The following is an 18,992-nucleotide window of genomic DNA, read 5'->3' as shown; positions in this document are numbered from 1 at the left end:
AGGTTCTTCTGACTCCTAGGCCCATATTTTATCCACAAGGCCATGCTACTTCCCAAATGCTTGGTACAGTGCTCTGCACAAAGTAGGTGCTCAATAAATACGACTGAATGAATGAATGCTTCTCGAGACACCTGAAGCCCATGGGTCCTGGGGTCGGCCCACCCAAAGCCTTCGAGGATTATGGCCCTTGCTGCTGCCTCATTTAGAAGAAGGGATCCCAGGACAGGGGAGAGCCCACAAGCTCACATGGCAAGAGGCTGGGTTCCCAGGGTTTGAAGATCATGTGTACGCTACCCCCATTGTGCCACTTGTGAGCCCTGGGTGACCCTGCCATTCCCCACCTTCCACAATGAGAGCGAGCATGTGTGAGTCAGTCAGAAGGTTCATGCCAAACTCTGCTCTTAGCTCGCAGGGAAAATGGTCTGCCATGGTGAAAGTGAAAGGAATTAGACAAACAGGGAAGACTCGGAGAGCTGATCATCATTTGGCACTAGTGTCAAGTGACTCCAACATAGTGACAGCAAAACAGATGTCAAAACTGATGTTAGAACTGGGCTGGTGAATCTTTGTTCTTGTAGTTTTGGTGCCATCTTGCTCCGTATCGTCAAGTCATTTCCGACCCATAGTGACACCATGGACCAATCTCCTCGAGAACACCCCGCTCTCCATCTGCTATCATTCTGGTAGTGTATCCATAGAGTTTTCTTGGTAAAAATATGGAAGTGGTTTACCATTGCCACTTTCCACGCAGTAAACTCGAGTGTCTGCCCTCGACTCTCTCCCATGCCGCTGCTGCCCAGCATTGGTGAGTTTTGACTTGTAGCAGATTGCCTTCCACTCGCTAGCCACTGGCCAAGCTAGGAATGGAATGGGTATGCCTCTGCTTGACTCTCCCTCCCTTAGCTGAGACTGGTAGTATACTGGAAACTCTCCAGGTGCAACCCTGAGAGAGGTTTGGTTCCAAAGAGTCTACATAAATGGAAATTTGGAAAACTGGTCCTGAGTGTTCCTTGTCTTACCCAATACCTGCAAGGTGACACTGGCATCCCTCTCTTGCTCCACTCTTAGCTTAGTGCTTCTGAGGTCAAAGACAAGGCTGAGGTCCCATTTATGAGGTAAACTGCAGTCCAGAAAGCTTGGACATAAACAGGGGATCTAGGACAGTGTTTCCTGGCTCAGTTGTTTGTAAGGAATTTTCAGGGACTGTATTCCAGGAGGATAGAAACAGGTCTCTGCTGAGAGAAATGTTGGGGGCCAACTATAATCCCATAAATGTATTATCCCTTATTTGAGTGCTAATTTGGGTTTGATTTCTAGCTCCAGATGAATTAATTGATTGATGGACTGATTGATAATTGCCCCTCTGTCCAGGGCCCATTCCCACACCCAAATCTGTTAGGGAACAAAGGGCTAAGGTGCCTCTGATGTCTAGGGTGTTGTATTTTCAGGGTTACCACCTCCCCAAGATAACAACAGTGGATTGTGTGTGAAATGCTAAGAATGCCTGAAATAATGCAGGAAGTGAGTAGGCGGTCCCAGTTGGAAACTGATGAGAAACCCTGCTGAGATATAGGTGAAACAGATCCCCTAAAGCTGACCTGTGAACTCACTATGACATCAGTCATGAGCAGTGGCAAAGATGACACTCTTTATGTCCCAAGAGACTCATCTGAATGGTTATGTCAAGCTTATGTAACACAAGTGTAGTATGTAACACCCAAGCATATGCTAAGCCTGAGCAATATAGTATGTGAGTCAGAAGGGAAGTGACCAACACTGTCACATGTGATTGAAGTTAGTAAGATTGTGAACCTGCCTGCAGGGGTCTGAAGAAGGTGGTCTAGAGGGGGACCACTCAGGGGAGAGAGGGGAGAGAGGGGATTCTGGAAAGAGATTTAGAGAGGGGCCCAATTGTATTTATTGAGCGCTTACTGTGTGCAGAGTACTGTACTAAGCGCTTGGGAAGTACAAGTTGGCAACATATAGAGAGAGTATCTACCCAACAGCAGGCTCGCAGTCTAGAAGGGGGAGACAGAAAACAAAACAAAACATATTAACAAAATAAAATAGAATAGTACATATGTACAAGTAAAATAGAGTAATAAATATGTACAAATATATATACAGATGCTGTGGGGAGGGGAAGAAGGTGGGGGGGGGGATGGGGAGGGGTATGAGGGGGAGAGGAAGGAGGGGGGGCTCAGTCTGGGTCCCTATGGTGGTTCTCTAGGTTCCCAGGCAATGAACTCAATTCTGTTCACACAATGACCATCTTTTACTGTTGGATATCTGGAGAGATGAACTTTTAAGCAGATCAGGTCGAGGCCAGTTCCCCAAATCGCAGGCCTCAGGAATGGGGAGCAGGGGGAGGATCTGTGCAGATTCTGGATAAGATACTTCCTCCAGTTTCTTCCCTTGAACAGCAATCCCAGGAGAAGGACAGGGAACTGATAAGCAGGCAATCAAACTTAGGGCCCCATATAGCATAAGGGAATTGTCCAGAAGGGTATGTATAAGTTTCTATTAGTAAATTTATAAATCAATTTACCGCATCTATCTTGCACATTTAGAATCTGGTAAAGGGAGGAGTCAGAATTCTGGGGGGACTGGGGCATAGTTAATCAATGGCTAGATGTGAGCTACCTTGGATGGAAATCAACCCCAAGTCTCTGATGTGGCAGATGAGAAAACTGTGGAGAGGCTGAGTCTTTTAATGACTGTAGACTGTAAGCTCCTTGAGGCAGGAGTGTGTCTACTAACTCTGTTGTATTGAACTTTCCTGAGGGCTAAATTCAGTGCTCTGCACACAGTAAGTTCTCAAATACCATCAACTGGTTGATTGCAAAAGCACCACCTGCTAGAACAGTAGCTAATTATTATTAGATTATTATTGAATTTGTTAAGCACTTAGTATGTGTCAAGCACTGCTCTAAGCACTTAATCAGGTTAGACAGAGTACCTGTTCCAAAAAAGACTTCTACTAGTGTGCTGTTTCAGCAGGTAAATGCTGCTGGTAACCCCTGAAAAATTCAGGATTATGCAGCAGGCCTGTGGGCTGCAGATAGACTTTAAGGCTATAGAGAAAGAGGGTGATTTGGGTGTGAGAGTATCCCAAGTGTAAAGTGCTTATCTTAGTTTCTGTGTTTGGATCTGCCCCAGGTCTCCCTCCCCTCTGGACCTCAGAGGCTCAGAGGTGTGGGGGATGAGGAGGTGAGGTTGTTGGGGCTCCAGCTGGAGTCTGCTGAGCCCTTCCTTATGACTTGGAAAAGGGTTAGGATTAGCCCTGATCCCAAAGCCCCATCTGGAGACTCCCATCATTCATCTGGGAGCCTCCCAGTGACCAGCTGTGGGGGCCGGGAGCCATCTGGGCCTGGATGTGCGGGAATGGAGCTCTCCTACGCTCTAGCAGACAGCGAGATAGATGGAGATGACCCGCAAAACTGCCCTCCTCCATTCCACCCCCTCTCTCCCTCCCTCAAAGGGAATGTTTCTGTTGTCAATCTGCACAGTCTGAGGCCAGAGTGGGCTTTAGAGACTGATTACCGGGACGGAAACAAGGGAAGACAGATGACTCGACACAGTGACTGAGTCAGGAGCCAGAGGGGTAGAAGAAGGGGTAGAGGCAGGTTGGTGGCAGGGTATGGGAAGGGTACAGCTGTAGATAAATGAGTGTGTGTGTGTGTGTGTGTGTGTGTGTGTGTGTGTGTGTGTGTGTGTGTGTGTGTATCTGGGGTCTATCTTTCATATGGGGTTTCTCAATGTACTATTGCCTCTGACCAAATCCCTCCCAAGCAACCCCCAGTGTCTGCCAGCTCCCCAGTGGGGAGCAAATAGACCAGGGCCCAGGCACTGGTCTCACACAACATCTGATGGGATGGCTTTTTTATGGTAGTTGTTAAGTGCTTACTATGTGTCAGGCATTGTACTAAGCACTGGGGTAAATACAAGCCAACCAGGTTGGACATAGTCCATGTCTCATAAGGGGCTCACAGTCTTAATCCTCATTTTACAGAGGAGGTAACTGAGGTACAGAGAAGTTGAGTGACTTGCCCATGGTCACAGCAGACAAGTGGTGGAGCTGGAATTAGAACACAGATCCTTCTGACTCCCAGGCCTGTGGTCCATCCACTAGGCCATGCTGCTTCTAGCTGCATCTCTCAGCGATGCCTGAATCCAGGCACCGCCAGGGGCCGAGTTGGACCAGTCAGCTAGGAATCCTGACCCCTTGTCCTATTGGGCATAACTCTTCCTTTCTGGAAATGGGAAAGTGGGGGGTTTGATCAGCTGGAGAACTGGTTATGGGTGTCCTAGACTAGGGAGGGCTTTAGGGGTGGACAATGCAACTGGTCATCCAGGGCCCCCAAATTTAAAGGAATGTCTAATTTTTTATGGTATGTTAAAAAATCCAACACTTTCTATGAGCTGGATATTGTTCTAAGCACTGAGGTAGATACAGGCCAAACAGATTGGACCCTGACCATGTCCCTTGTGAGGCTCACAGTCTTAATCCCTATTTTACAGATGAAGTAACTGAGGCAGAGAGAAGTTAAGTGATTTGCCCAAGGTCACACAGCAGACAAGTGGTGGAGTAGGGATTAGAACCCAGGTCCTCTGATTCCTAGGTCCATGCTCTTTCCACTATCCCACACTATTTCTCAATATAATTATCCTATATCTACCCAAGAGCTTAGCCCAGTATAAGTGCTTAACAGATACCACTATTACTGTTATTACTAATGGCTGGTTTCCCCATCAATTTGTCCCTCCTGCTCTGTACCAACTGCTGTGTGTGTCTGGGAAGATTAGCCCTGCACAGAGTCAGGCCAGCCTTTGGGCCATTGTTTGAATCTTGGCTCAGCAACGAATTCAGTGCTACTGTGCCTACGTCTCAGCTTTCCCAGATCTAAAAAGCAAAACAAAACAAGGAATAATGATCCAGGGTTATGGAGAGGAATGAGGCATGAAAATGATTGCAGAGCAAATTGCAAATCTTAAGTGCCATACAAATGCTAAAGACTAAATACTGAGATCATGATGCCAATCACGATGACATTCAAGAGCATTTTTGTGTTTGCATCTGGAGGGTGGAACTTTTTATAAGTCTACAGCCACCCAAGGAAGTTTGCTTCAGCTGAAGGCTGTGGGTAGAGCTCTGTGTTTCAAATCAATGGTATTTATTAAATGCTAACTGTGTGCAAAGCATCATACTAAGCACTTGGGAGAATACAGTATAACAGGGTGGAAGCAGCATGGCCTAAATGGTAGAATACAGGCCTGGGAGTTAGCAGGACCTGGGTTCTAATCCCAGCTCTTGTGCTTGTCTACTGTGTGACCTTGGCAAGTCATTTAACTTCTCTGTGCCTCAGTTCCCTCATCTGTAATATGGAAATTAGGACTGTGAACCCTATGTGGAATATGGACAGTGTCCAGTGCAATTATCTTATATCTTCCCCAGCTCATAGTTCAGTTCTTGGCACATAGTAAGCACTTAAGTTAGCAAAACCACATTCCCTGGCCCCAACAAGCTTACAGTCTAGAGGGGAAGACATACATTAATATGAATTATGGCTATATACATAAGTGCTGTGGAACTGAGGGAGGGGTGAATAAAGTGTGTAAATCCAAGTGCCAGGGCAAGGCAGATGGGATTGAGAGAAGAGGAAATTAATCAGGGAAGGTCTCTTGGAGGAGATATGCTTTTAATATAGCTTGCTCAGGGTTTGTTTTCATTATTCAAGAGAATCAGATTCAGAAAAACAGGAGGTTCAGGGAGGCAGGCAGGTGGGATGGGTCAGGGAGCAAATCAATCAATGGTATTTATTGAGCACTTACTACATGCAGATTACTGTATTAAGTGCTTGGAGAGAGCACAGGCAAATAGTTTGAGAAGTGAGGGGCCATTGGCTAATTGGGCCAATTCTGCAAACCACTCCGGGCCACTTTTTCCCCAATTAAGAAATGGGGCTTGTTGACGAACCAGATGCTGGATGAGGATTATCAGGAGGAAGGGCATAGGTGGGATTGGGACAAGGTGATGTGGGGGTGGGGGAAGGGTATCACCTTACCTTCAGATTATAGCTCCTCTCCACACTTGCCCTCAAGACATCAATCCCAGTGAGAAGGCTAACGGGAGAGGGGAGAGGGGAGAGGGGAGAGGGGAGACTTCCTGGGGCAAAATGTGAATTTGGTAGGACCAGAAAGGTACCCTCTTAGCATCTCTAGCCACAAGACCCCTGCAAGGCAACTGAGCCCCTCTAGTAATGCCGGGATGACTAGGATCTTAGAATCTGCCAGATCCCCACTAAGCGCTTAGTACAGTGCTCTGCACATTGTAAGCGCTCGATAAATACGATTGAATTAATCTCCACTTATCTTGGAATCCTGGGGGAGGGAGCCATGGGCGAGGGAGGAGTCGGTTGGGGCTCTGTCTCTGGTGCTGAAGTGGACGAGGGCAGTGGGCCCCTGGAAGAATTTCCCTTCCCCGAAATGCCTCACCCTGGGGCAGATTTTAGGAAAAACAAAGTGTGTGGGTGTACATATATGTGTGTGCATGTGTGAATGAATATTCTGGAAAGATCTGACATCTAAGTAGTTTGGACAAGGAAGAGGGTCAACCCAACCTCTGGTGGTTTTTCCAGTGATCTCGTGCTTACTGTTCCACATGGGGCTCACAGTTTTAATCCCTGTCTCACAGGGAGTGGCCGCATCTCTGTGGAGAAGCCTCCTGTGTGGAACTGACGTTGACATAGCAGCGAGGGAACATGAGCCTGAACCACACACCTTGGTCCCAAACCCCATACCTTGGTCCCTGTCCCCAGGGTGACCGCCCAGAGAGTCAGTAGGCAGAAACATGTCTGCTAACTCTGTTGTATTGTAATCGATCAATCGTATTTGAGGGCTTGCTGTGTGCGGAACATTGTACTGAGTACTTGAGCGAGTTCAATGTAACAGTATAACAGACACAATCCCTGTCCACAACAAGCTTAGTCCCATCTGCTTAGGACGGTGTTCTGCACATAGTAAGTGCTCAATAAAGAACCACTGATTGACAGCCACAAAGATCCCACTTGGAAAGTAATAATAATAATAATAATAATAATAATAATAATAATAATAAATGGCATTTGTTAAGCACTTACTATGTGCAAAGAACTGTTATAAGCGCTGAGGGTTGGGGGTAACAGGGTGATCAGGTTGTCCCACGTGGAGCTCACAGTCATGATCCCCGTTTTACAGATGAGGAACTGAGGCTCAGAGAAGTTAAATGACTTGCCCAAGGTCACACAGCAGACATGTGGTGGAGCCGGGGTTAGAACCCATGACCTCTGACTCCCAAGCTCGTGCTTTTTCCACTGGTCCATCCCTCCATCTGGGGGCAGACCACGAGGCCCCAGGGATTCCTGTCGCCCCTCAGGATAGAGATCGTGAGGTCTGGGACAGTTTCCATCGACAATAGGGTTGCAGGCTTCTAAATGAAGCCTCCACCCACCCCAGTGGGAGGTATCCCTGTGCCAACCTGCCAGTTTGGGGGCTTACGGGAAGCCCCGGGAATTCAGCCAATGAGCACTCTCATTTCAGCCCCTCTCCCTCACTGTGGCAGGTTGGAATCCAGCAATCCACACTGTCCTCTGAGCTATTCAGGGGCTGACTGTTCAGATTTTGCCAAATCTGGCTACTCACTAGCAGCTGTGGGCAAATGTCAGTTGGGGAGGAGGTTGAGATGGGTGTGTGAATTGAAGCTTTGGATTATTTTTAGAAGACATGTGCCATCTCTCCTCTCCAGATTTCTATGGGTCATCATGAGGGGATTGGAGTGTTTTGAGTATGGGAAAAAGATCAGAGGGCTTTGATATGGTCTGGAGCCAAAGAAGAGAGAGGCTATGATCAAAGGATGGAAAAAAGAGGATGGGTGATCTGCCAAAATGGGAAGAGTCGAGAATAACTCTCCTGATGGTTGGCCATCTGGAAGCTTCTACCTGCATCCCAAACAGGACCTGAGCCAGACAGATTGGGCTGGCTTAGTCTTTTTTTATGGCATTTGTTAAGCACTTACTATGTGCCAGGCACCACACTAAACACTGGGGTAGATATGAGCTAATTAGGTTGGACACAGTCTAAATCCCACATGGGGCTCACAGTCTTAATTCCCATTTTACAATAAGGGAACTGAGGTACTGAGAAGTTCTTGCTCAAGGACACACAGCAGAAAAGTGGCAGAACCAGGGTCTTTCTAAGTTCCAGGTCTGTGCTCTTTCCACTAGCCAACACTGCTTCTTTCTGAGGGGTCCGGGCTATTCAGTTTTATGGGCTCCCCCAAAATATGGCATACAATGCCATTACATGAAGCTGCACCCTAAAGCCACGGAGACTTTTAAGTAGCAGTTATTGCTCTCAATAAGGCTGGCTCTCTCTCTCTCTCTCTCCAAGCTCTAGTTAAGAAGGGGAAGGAGAAGCAGAGGAAGGGATGGCTCATTGCCTTCCAACATCGACTGCTGCTCTATCCTGCCTCAGATTTTCCCCATCTCCCATGGCTCGGACTGGGAAGCCACATTAACTGAAGTTGGGGCCCTCTGCTGCATCTTGCAGTGAGACCCATCTCACATGACATAACGGCATAATTACATACTGCCAGCCAGAGAGGCAGCAGAGGTTTAGGGGACCCGTGCATAGCCTTGGCTGCCAGGGCTTGAAGACCTTTAGTCCTGTAAGAAGAGAAGGAAGAAGAGAGAAGCGGGGGGAAAGAAGGAGTGGGAATCAGGAGTTGGTTTCCAGACATGCCTCTCCTCCCTGCTCTCTCTTCATGCTTCCCCCTGAGGCCTGCTCTTCTGAAAGTGAAGGTGACTACAGGGTGAAGTGGCAGAGGAAGAGTCCCCACTTTCTCCATCCCACAGTGACATCCCACAGTAGGGCAGCATCACAGCAATAAACACACATCACGAGAAGGAGCATTGCCTAGTGGATAAAGCATAGGGCTGGGAGTCAGAAGGACCTGAGTTCTAATCCCAGCTCTACCACACTAATTTGCTGTGTGATGTAGGGCAAGTCACTTTACTTTGTATCTTTGTAAAATTTTACATCTGTAAAATAGGGACCAAGATTGAGCCCCATGTGGAACATGGGCTATGTCCAAATTGATTTGCTTCAATCCACCCCTGCACTTAGAAGAGTGCTTGCTACATACTGAGCATAATACCTTAAGATAGCAAAAAAACCCTTTCCTCTTGCACCCCTCCTGCCCTTCAACACACACGTGGCTCTTGCTCCCTTCTCCTTCCTCTCACTGTCCCTCCCCACTCTCATTCTGTGCTTCTCTTCCTCAGCCCCTCCCTGCATCACTTCCCTTTGTCACTCTTGCTCCCCTTCCCCTGTGCACTCCCACTTATGATACATCCCTCTGCTTCTCCCCACTCTCCATCTTGTTTTGTCTTCCTCTCACTGAGTGTCATTTGCTTTGCTCCTCCTCCCGCCCCCCCAATCCCTCCACACCCTTCCCCTCCATCTTCTCCTCCTCTTCTCATTGCCTTTCTTCCCTCTCTTCCCCATCCCTGTCCTGCACGTGTTCAGACTCCGCTGCAAATCCCCCAAAAATCAGCCCTGCCCATTGAGATTTTAGGTTGCAAAGTGCTCTGCTAGACTACAAAGACTATTAACTCTACTGTACTCTCACTGCTTAGTATATTTTTTCCACCCTCTGCACACAGCAAACATTCAGTAACTATCATCGGTTGAACAGTTATTGCTCCATGGTCAGGTTCATTGAAGTACTTTAAAAAACACAATCTGTATGAGCCTTTTTACCCCCCAAAGGGGCCAACACTTTTTTCTATAAAATATATACAGAAACCTTATATATAGATTCATAGCATTATTTTATCCAGGCTGTCTTCCCAGTAATTTTTCCCTCATGGTCAGAATATAAAGGAGAATTTCCTTGGAAGAGACTGAAAAAGGGTGACACTTCCCTCCCCACCTACCAGTCATAGTAACATCCCCACAGTAAGACAACACATCATTAATAAACAAACACACCCGATGCTTGGCTCACCTCTACTCCCAAAGACTTCTGATTTTCCACTCCATCCAATCTCTAAACTACTTCACTCCATCCACTTCCTCTTTTCTCCATCTAAGTTTATAACTTCCTCCAGCCCACTCAACAAGATTCCTCCTGAAGGCAATGAGTTGAAGAGTTAGGGGAAAGCACTGATTGACACCTATTTTTATTAATTACTACCACCTTTGTGTGGTCTAACTGAGGCTGGGGCTCCTAGCTAGGGATTTAAAGAGACAGCTCCAGACACTAGTAGGGTTAATTTAGGGTCACGCCCCTTGGGCAACCCCCCAGTTTAGAGCTCTCCTCTCCTTGCCCCATTCTGGGGAGGAATTGCCACAGTCTCAGACCTCCATCTCCTGCCTCAGGGGGCTGCCTGTAATTAACTCCCATTTCCCCAACCCTGGCAGAGATTGGCAAGATGGAGCCCAGCTGTTCCCTGGCATCGGCTGCACCTTAAATAATAATAATGATATTTGTTAAGTGCTTACTATGTTCCAAGCACTGTTCTAAGTGCTGGGGTAGATACAAGGTAATCAGGTTGTCCATGTGGGGCTCACAGTCTTAATCCCCATTTTACTGATGAGGTAACAGGCACAGAGAAGTTAAGAGACTTGATCAAAGTCACACAGCTGATAAGTGGCAGAGCTAGGATTAGAACCCATGACCTCTAACTCCCAAGACTGTACTCTTTTCACTAAGTCATGATGCTTCTCGAATAGGGGCAGTGCTTTGTGCAGTGGTGGTTCTGGGCACTGTGGGATGTGTGGAGGGCCACCTTCCCCTACAATTAGTCCAAGGTCATGGGCTTTGGAGGCCCCCAAAGCCCCTGCATTAATCCAGCCCTGTGGAAGAGGTGTCCTCTAATAGTAACTGTGGCATTTTTTTAAGCGCTTACTGGGTGCTAGGCACTGTACTAAGCACTGGGGTGGATATAAGAAAATTTGATTAGACACAGTCCCTGTCCCACGTGGGGCTCACGGTCTCCATCCCCATTTTACAGATGAGGTAACTGAGGCACAGAGAAGTGAAGTGACCTGCCCAAGGTCACACAGCAGACAAGTGGCAGAGCCAGGATTAGAACCCATGAATTTCTGACTCCCAAGCCTGTGCTCTATCCACTACGCCATGCTTCTCTCCTTTCAGCTCTCCCTCCCCAACACAGCATCCAAAGCTCCCACGTTAATCCGGCCCTGCAGAGGGTCCTCCACTCAGCCCACCTTCCCCAAACCAAGTAGTGCCTTGCAAATTCTGCCACCTCCTCCCACTCCCCTTCCCCGCCAGTGGCCCACCGAGTGGGTTACTAGATCTCAGAGCAGTGGGGCTGTGAGCCCGTTGTTGGGTAGGGACCGTCTCTATATGTCGCTGACTTGTACTTCCCAAGAGGTTAGTACAGTGCTCTGCACACAGTAAGCACTCAATAAATACGATTGAATGAATGAATGAACACTGATGACAGCTGGAATCGGGGAGTGCTCTGGCTGGGAGTGAGGGCAATATGGTCCGGCAGTTGGTGACACAATCCATTGATCTTCTCACCTCTTGACAGCTCCCTCATTGTTTAGCTCATAATAGCAGGTCTGAGGCCCTGGCTCCATAGAAGGGGAAATGAAACCAGCTGGCCCAGCACCATGCCCCTCCTACCCCATCCCCCTGAAACCAGGCCACACCGGAGCCTCAGGACCTATCCTGGGCCCTCTTGTTTCCTAAGGCTCAAACAGAACTTAGAATCAGAAATCCTTGTTTCTAGTCCTGTCTGTGTCTCTGGGCTGCTGTGTGACCTCTGGCAAGTCACTTAGCCTCTCTGGGCCTCAGCTTCCTCCTCTATATGAGAAGCAGCCTGGCTCAGTGGAAAGAGCACGGGCTGGGGAGCCAGAGGTCATGGGTTCTAATCCTGACTCTGCCATTTGTCAACTGTGTGACCTTGGGCAAGTCACTTAACTTTTCCGGGCCTCAGTTCCCTCATCTGTAAAATGGGGGTGAAGACTGTGAGCCCCACGTGGGACAACCTGATTACCTTGTATCTACCCCAGCACTTATAACAGTGCTTGGCACATAGTAAGTGCTTAACAAATACCAACATTATTATTATTATAAAATGCCTTCCTCTCCCTATTTCAAAGGGATGTTGTGAAGACAAAATGAAATCACCAGTGTGAGAGTTTTTTTGAAAAATGATTTTAAAATCCTCTACAGATTCAGTGCCCCACTATTATCCTTTTGTTCCAGGTTAGGTCTCTCCTGAAGGGACTGAAACATTCTCTTTGAAATGAACAGGACTTGGTGGCCTTTCTTTTCCCTATCTCTTTCAGCATCTCCTTCCCATCTCTTTCTCTCTTCTCTCCTCTTTCTCTCTCTCTCCCTTCCTCAGCCCCTCAACTAATGTGGCTGCGTATCTTTGTCATCTTTCTCTGTGCAGCTGTGGGTTTTGTTTGAAGATTGGGCAATTAACTAAAGTAATTAATGAGCAGGACCTATGGGAAGCTTCATGCCCTTTCCCTTGGGGAGGTGGGGGAAGGAGAGAAAACTGTGCACTGCCTTTCTCCCAACCTCCTGTTGTCTCTGGTCTCCAAGTCTGCATCCCGGGGGTGGAGGTGGGTCTCAGTGCCTTGAGAGGGGTGGCTGAGTCCTCCTTCCTTTTCCCTGCCTCAGAGGATTTGTGAACCTAGTCCAGCTAGGATGGTACTTACACTGCTAAGCACATCACCTCGGCCATCCCCTTCCCCTCTGTAAACCAGTGTTTGTGAGCATTCAACAGCCCAGCCTGAGGCAGGCAGCTACAGCAACTCCCCCTCCATGACACTCAGGGTCATAAGGTGGGAGACAAGGCAAAGGGAAGGAGTTGGGGCTGAGAAGTTTAGTAGGGGATGCGGAAGACTCAGGTGTTTCATGGTTTGGAGCAGTGCCAGGCAACAAGAAGGAAGGGTGAAGGTCAGGGTTGTGAGAAGCAGCAAAAGCAGTGTAGACTACTGAATAGAACACAGGCTTGGGAGTTAAGGGAGCTGGGTTCCAATGTCAACTTCACTCTTGTCTGCTGTGTGACTTTGGCAAATCATTTAACTTCTCTGTGTCTCAGTTTCCTTAACAGTAAACTTCTCCTCCTCCTCCTCCTCCTCCCTCCTAGAATCTGAGCCCTGTGTGGGACAGGGGTCTAACCTGATTAACTGGTATCTATCCCAGAACTTACAACAGTGCTTGACATATAAGTGCTTAACAAATCTAATCATGACAATAATGATAGTAATAATAACAATAATAATAAAAAGAGAAAAGCAATGGGAGATAAGGCCAATCCAGGTAAACGGAGCCCTTTAGAGAGGCTGGTGGATTTACCCTCACCCTTCAGCCCCTCTGTCTCTCCTCCACACCTATGCAGTTACAACAATCACAAAATGCCCACCACCACCCCCAAATCCCCTGCTGGAAAAAACCACTTCTCCCTCCTCCCGCAAGAGGCCCTGGCCCTGGCCCTGGCTGACTACTTCTGGCCTCAGAGGGTCATGAGTCCAAAAGTCTGAGAAGGCCCAGGGAAACAGGCCAGGCTGAGTGGGGCCTGGTGGCTTCTCTAAACTCAGCAGTGGCCAGGACAATGGAGACGGGCATGCGGAGAGGCCCTAGACAAGATGGTCAGGTCCAGGATATCCCAGGGTTAGGCTGTGTGTGAGCTTGGTCATCCCAGGACCCAGCTGAATTCATCAGTCAATCATGGTATTTATTGTATGCAGAGCACTGTAGTCAGTGCTTAGGAGAGAGGTTGTAGACATGTTCCCTGCCCACAGGGAGCTCACACACACCCCACACCCACACACACACATGTGAACAGTCCCCCTCCCCCACCTTAAACCATGTAAAACCTTTACATTAAAATATGAGAGGTTTTATTGTAAAGTCCCTTAGTGAGTGGCTGAGTCCTTTAAACTCCTTTTGGACAGGGAATGTTTCTACCAAGTCTGTGGAATTGTATTCTTCCAAGTGCTTAGTGAAGTGCTCTGCATACCATAAACACTCAATACATACCATGGATTGATTGATGGATTGATTGATCCTGAGTTCTTAAACCCAGCTTTAAACTTGGGCCTTTGGCTGTGAGCTGAGGCAAGTCATAATAGCAATAGTAATTATGGTATTTTTAAGTACTTACTGTGGATATGGGATAGATATGCTACGCAGATCAGATACAGTCTTTGTCCCACATGGAGCTCACAGCCTAAGTAGGAAGGAAAACAATATTTAATTCCAACTATATGGATGAGGAAACTGAGGCTCAAAGAAGTTAAGTGATTTGCCCAGGGTCACATAGCAGGCAAGGGGTGAAGCCAGGATTAGAACCCAGGCCTGTACTTTTTCCACTAGGCCACACTGCTTCTCTTTTTATCCTTTCTGGCCTCAGACTTCCCCTTTGTAAAATGGGGATAATAACATGGACCCCCTACTCCGGAGTTTCAGGAGAGGACAGAGTATGGCCCTTCCTCCCTGAGTGCTGCTAGTGTGATCACAGTGATCGCACCAGAACATGTCAAGACCCTCCCCGGGACTCTTAAATCACCGAGAGGAGCCAGTGAGGTTATCTTCGTCTCCTGGGTACGAGCCCATGGGCCCAGCCTGGGAATCACTGTTCTTCATGAGGAATACCAGTAAACTGCCTGTGTCCTTCTCCAGTCATGCTGTGGCTCTTGAGAACTGGGCAGGTGGGAGATGGCAGCCCTACAGGACGACTATGCACCCAACCCAGAAATGGGTGGTTGCCTAACTGGTCACCGAGCCAAGTCTATTGAGCTGGCTGGGCCGGCTGCATTGGTGAATGATGGGGAGGGAGATTTGATAACCAGAAGTGTCCCACACCTGTGGGTGGGTGGTTCTGCCTGGTTCCGAGCTTGCTGTCTGAGCCTCAGCCCCAGGGCCACGGGGTGGTGGGGGATCCCAGTGGTCTCCCAATTCCCAGTGTCCCAGCTCTTTCCACTTAGCTGGATGAATCTAACTGTTTGGGAGCTAGACTCTGTCCCTTGCATTTCATCTGAAAAGCAGCATGCCCTAGTGTACAGAGCATGGGACTGGGAGCCAGAAGGACCTGGGTTGTAATCCAGGGTCCTAATCTGGGATTTCTCTGGCTGTGCCCTTGGAGGTAGATATCCCAGGGATTCCCCTGGTGGTGCCCATGAGAGCAGATAGTCTTGGCAAATTTGGAAGAGTCTCATGCATCAACAGCAGGGCTCCTCTCCGTCGACGGTCTGATAGGCTGAGGAGTTGTTAGTTTCATCTCACTCACCCCCAGCAGTCCCCAGCTGGTCAGACTTGGATCCAGTCCACAGCTGAGAGCTCAAGAGCAAGAGGAGGTTAGAACCAGATCTGATCTGCAGGAAGGTGGCCAGTGGCCAATCCTATGCCAGCCCAAGACTTTCTAACAATTCTTTCCTGGCTTGGATTGCCTCCAGGCACAGCTGGCACTCTTTTCTCTCAGAGAAAGACCTTCCCTAGAGAACATCATCCATTAGGTTGTCAGCTCTCCACTAGCTGTACTTTCTCTCTCATCCAAAATAGATGCACAATGCCATACTCTTTCTGAGGCCCGCCTTCCTAGAGAGCGGGAAGAACCCGTGTTTGTTAACTGATTAGGTTTGGCTATTAAAGGAAACTTCACCCTGCCCCAGCTCCTAGCCTCCATCTTGCAGGTTCTGGGGAGGAGGCAGTGATGGTATTTGCTAAGTGCTTATTATGTGCCAGGCCCTGATTCATTCATTCAATCGTATTTATTGAGCACTTACTGTGTGCAGAGCACTGTACTAAGCACTTGGGAAGTACAAGTTGGCAACATATAGAGATGGTCCCTACCCAACAGCAGGCTCACAGTCTAGAATCTAAGCACTGGGGTAGATACAAGATAATCAGGTTGGACAGAGCCCTTGTCCCACATGAGACTCACTAGTGTAGTCGATCGTGATTCTAACAGCAGGCCAGAGAAAGACCCCAATAGATTCTGGGACAGTGGTCTGCAGTGGATCCAGTAGAGTGTCTCTCCCAGCTGGGAATCCACACAGATAATGCACACACAAGCGCGCGCGCGCACACACACACACACACACACACACACACACACACACACACACAACCACATAGGTGACAGAAATTTATGTGCACAAACATTATAGAGAAACCAATCTGTTACAAACTGTAGTGGAACATCATCTATGCCTTCCTGGAGCTGGACAAATGGTTTGCTCTTGAATGAGAAGGGATATACAGGGCCAATACTGCCTCATTTTTTTAAGGAGGGCAAACGTGATGCAAGTTAAAAAGAAGGGATTGTAAGAAAGAAAACATGCTTACAAGGGGTTTGTTTTGGCAGAATCAAATATCAGTGACAAACAAGAGAGAGAGTGAGCCGGGGAGCCCATGATCAGACATGGCAGAAACCAAGTCTTGGAAGCTAGAGAGTGACTCTTATGCAAACACACTGGTGGCCCTCCAAGAAAGCTGCAGCTTTGCTTGTGTGTAGCTCGATCCAGTCAGAGACACCAGTGAGTGTGGGCGGGCAGGTGGGCAGGCAGTTGGGCAGCCAGGGTTCATTTCATCCCAGGGAGGAAACAGACTTCTGAGCTGACAGCTTAAGCAAATGCCAACTGCCTCTGGGTGATGGAGGGACTTGACTCCCAGGATGCATTGCCAAGTGTGACTGCAGAAGCTGACAACCGCTGAATAAAAACTGGAAAGTGTAAGGTGTGAAGCAACACTGAGAGGAACAACCAAGAATTTAAGGTGGTGGGCAGGTGGGAATTTTAGGAATCATGCTGTTCCTGAGAACTCTCATTAACGGGGCTGCGGGTGGCATGCTGAGTGGAGTGGGGGGAGGAAGAGGAAATCAGGGCCTGGGTGTTGGGGGGTGCCTATTCAGCAATGGTGAGGAGATGAGGAGAGGATGTGGCTTTGGGATCCATTGTCCACCATCTTTTGGGATGAGCTAGAAATGGTCACACCTCGGGTCACATCTGGAGAGTTTCCAGTACTCTACCAGTCTCAACTATGGGAGGAAAACTCAAGCAGAGGCGTATCCATTCCATTCTTAGCTTGGCCAGTGGCTAGCAAGTGGTAGGCAATCTGCTACACTCACCTGTGCTGGGCAGCAGCAGCATAAGACAATAAGAAATAGAGAGCTGAAGGACTTCAGGAATAGTCTTGGCTTTTTCTCACAAGGGTTTCAAACTGGCTTCACTCCTTCCTTGGAGGAGCTCAGACCTCCTCTGTCCTCCATCCTCTTTCCTCCCCATGCCCTCCCTTTGTGCAAGAGAGAGGTAGAGGGCAGAAATTTGTCTCCTCATTGTTGACTTGGGGAAAGGAGGGAACAATCAACCTAGAGAAGTAGTGTGCCTTAGTGGAAAGGGCACAGGCCTGAAAGTCAGGTAATTTGTCTTCTGTGTGACCTTGGTCCATTCACTTTCTTTTCTGTGACTCAGATATCTCATCTGTAAAGTAGGAATTAAGACTGCAAGCTCCATGTGGGACATGGACCAGGTCAAACCTGATTGTCTTGTATCTGCCTCAGTGCTTAGTTACACTGCCTGGCACATAGAAAGCACTTAACAAATACCATTACAAAACAAATAAACCAAGGATGTTAGTGGTAAGGGAGGGATTAGAACCCAGACTCTGGGCCCTCTGAACAGTTCCCCATAGGATTTGGAGGGTGGTGGGTGTTCTGGGGTGCTTGGTTGGGTGGGGAGAAGGAAGTGTGACAGAAACCTACTCTCCTGCCCTCTTCTTCCATTTCTTGAGCATCTCCTGCCCTCTTCTTCCATTCCTTGAGCATTGTTCCATCTGGTGACACTAGAAGCCCTGGGGGAGCTCTTCCTCCCTGCTGAGGCTTCACTGAATCAAATTGCTGATTCATTCCTCTCTTTGGAATCCAGTTCATCCCTGTTGTACAGATGAGGAGACTGAGGCACAGAGCAGGAAAGTATCCTGTCCAGGGTAATGGTCAGTTAAAAGTGGGACCCAACCAACCACGTGTCTTCTTGGGTTTGAAACGAAGAGCATGTTAGTGGCCTCCTCCGAGGTTTTGGGGCCCTGGGTTTCCCTTCATCTTATTCTGAGGTCTGATTTTCCCATTTGCTTTTTGTTTCTAGGTCAGCAGTCCCAGGGATATTTTGGCCTTTTTTCTTTGGGAGCTTCTTGCTCTCTAGATCTGACAAGTTGTATCTTTAGTTGACCCATTTCCTGCAATTTTAGGAAGAATTTTCCCCTTTACCTGCCCCTTCCGTTTCCCCTCCCTCCAACCTCCCTGGACTTTGTGGTGGAGAAAGAAAAGGAGGTGGCACCTAATGTAGAGAGAGCAAGAGAGAGAGAGAGAGAGAGAGAGAGAGAGGCAGACAGAAAGACAAAGAGAAACAGAGTCAGAAAGAGAGAGAGGGAGAGAGATAAATAGGGATGAACTAAAGGACTGCTGTTGGGAAATGAAAATCTCCTAGATTCAGCAAATCCTTTCCTGGGCCATTGATTCTAAAAAATGGGAAGTTCAGTAATGTGCCATCTACTGTGTGGGTGATCAATGAGGACTGTTGCTTGATGGTATCAAATTCATTTCATTCCAGAGGATCCCAATACTTATAAGGAAGCAGCTGGTTGAGAAGGGATTCAGCATTGGTGTGTGAGCTTCAGATTCTTGTTCCTCTTGTGAACTTTGCTCTAGACTTTACTGTGGAACTTCGGGGAAGTCACTTCCTGGCTCTTGGCTCCAGTTTCCTCCTTATTACAGCAGGAAACCTGCCCAGTTCTGGGAGGTGAAGTGAGGATGAATGAGCCAATATGTGATGAGATTGGGTCCCTGGAAAATTAGGGAGTGTACAAAGCTTTGGGAGTGGTAGGTAATCATGAATGGAGAGGTAGGACTGGGGCAGGAGGAGGAGGAGGAAGAGGAGGAGGAATGGAGAGAAATTCCTTTAATCCCCAT

General features: G+C 48.1%; 1 non-coding gene across 1 annotated transcript; it reads right to left on the bottom strand.

Moving 5' to 3' along the window:
• Positions 1-815: 815 nt before the first annotated feature.
• LOC119944208 lies at positions 816-953 on the bottom strand. Its single transcript, XR_005455707.1, has one exon. It is a non-coding gene; the product is annotated as a small nucleolar RNA SNORA7 (small nucleolar RNA).
• Between the last annotated feature and the right edge of the window lie 18,039 nt (positions 954-18,992).

Source organism: Tachyglossus aculeatus, chromosome 22 (assembly GCF_015852505.1).
Source record: "Tachyglossus aculeatus isolate mTacAcu1 chromosome 22, mTacAcu1.pri, whole genome shotgun sequence".
Lineage (NCBI taxonomy): Eukaryota > Metazoa > Chordata > Mammalia > Monotremata > Tachyglossidae > Tachyglossus > Tachyglossus aculeatus.
Note: the sequence above shows the minus strand (reverse complement) of the source record. Positions and strands in the feature narration are given on the sequence as shown.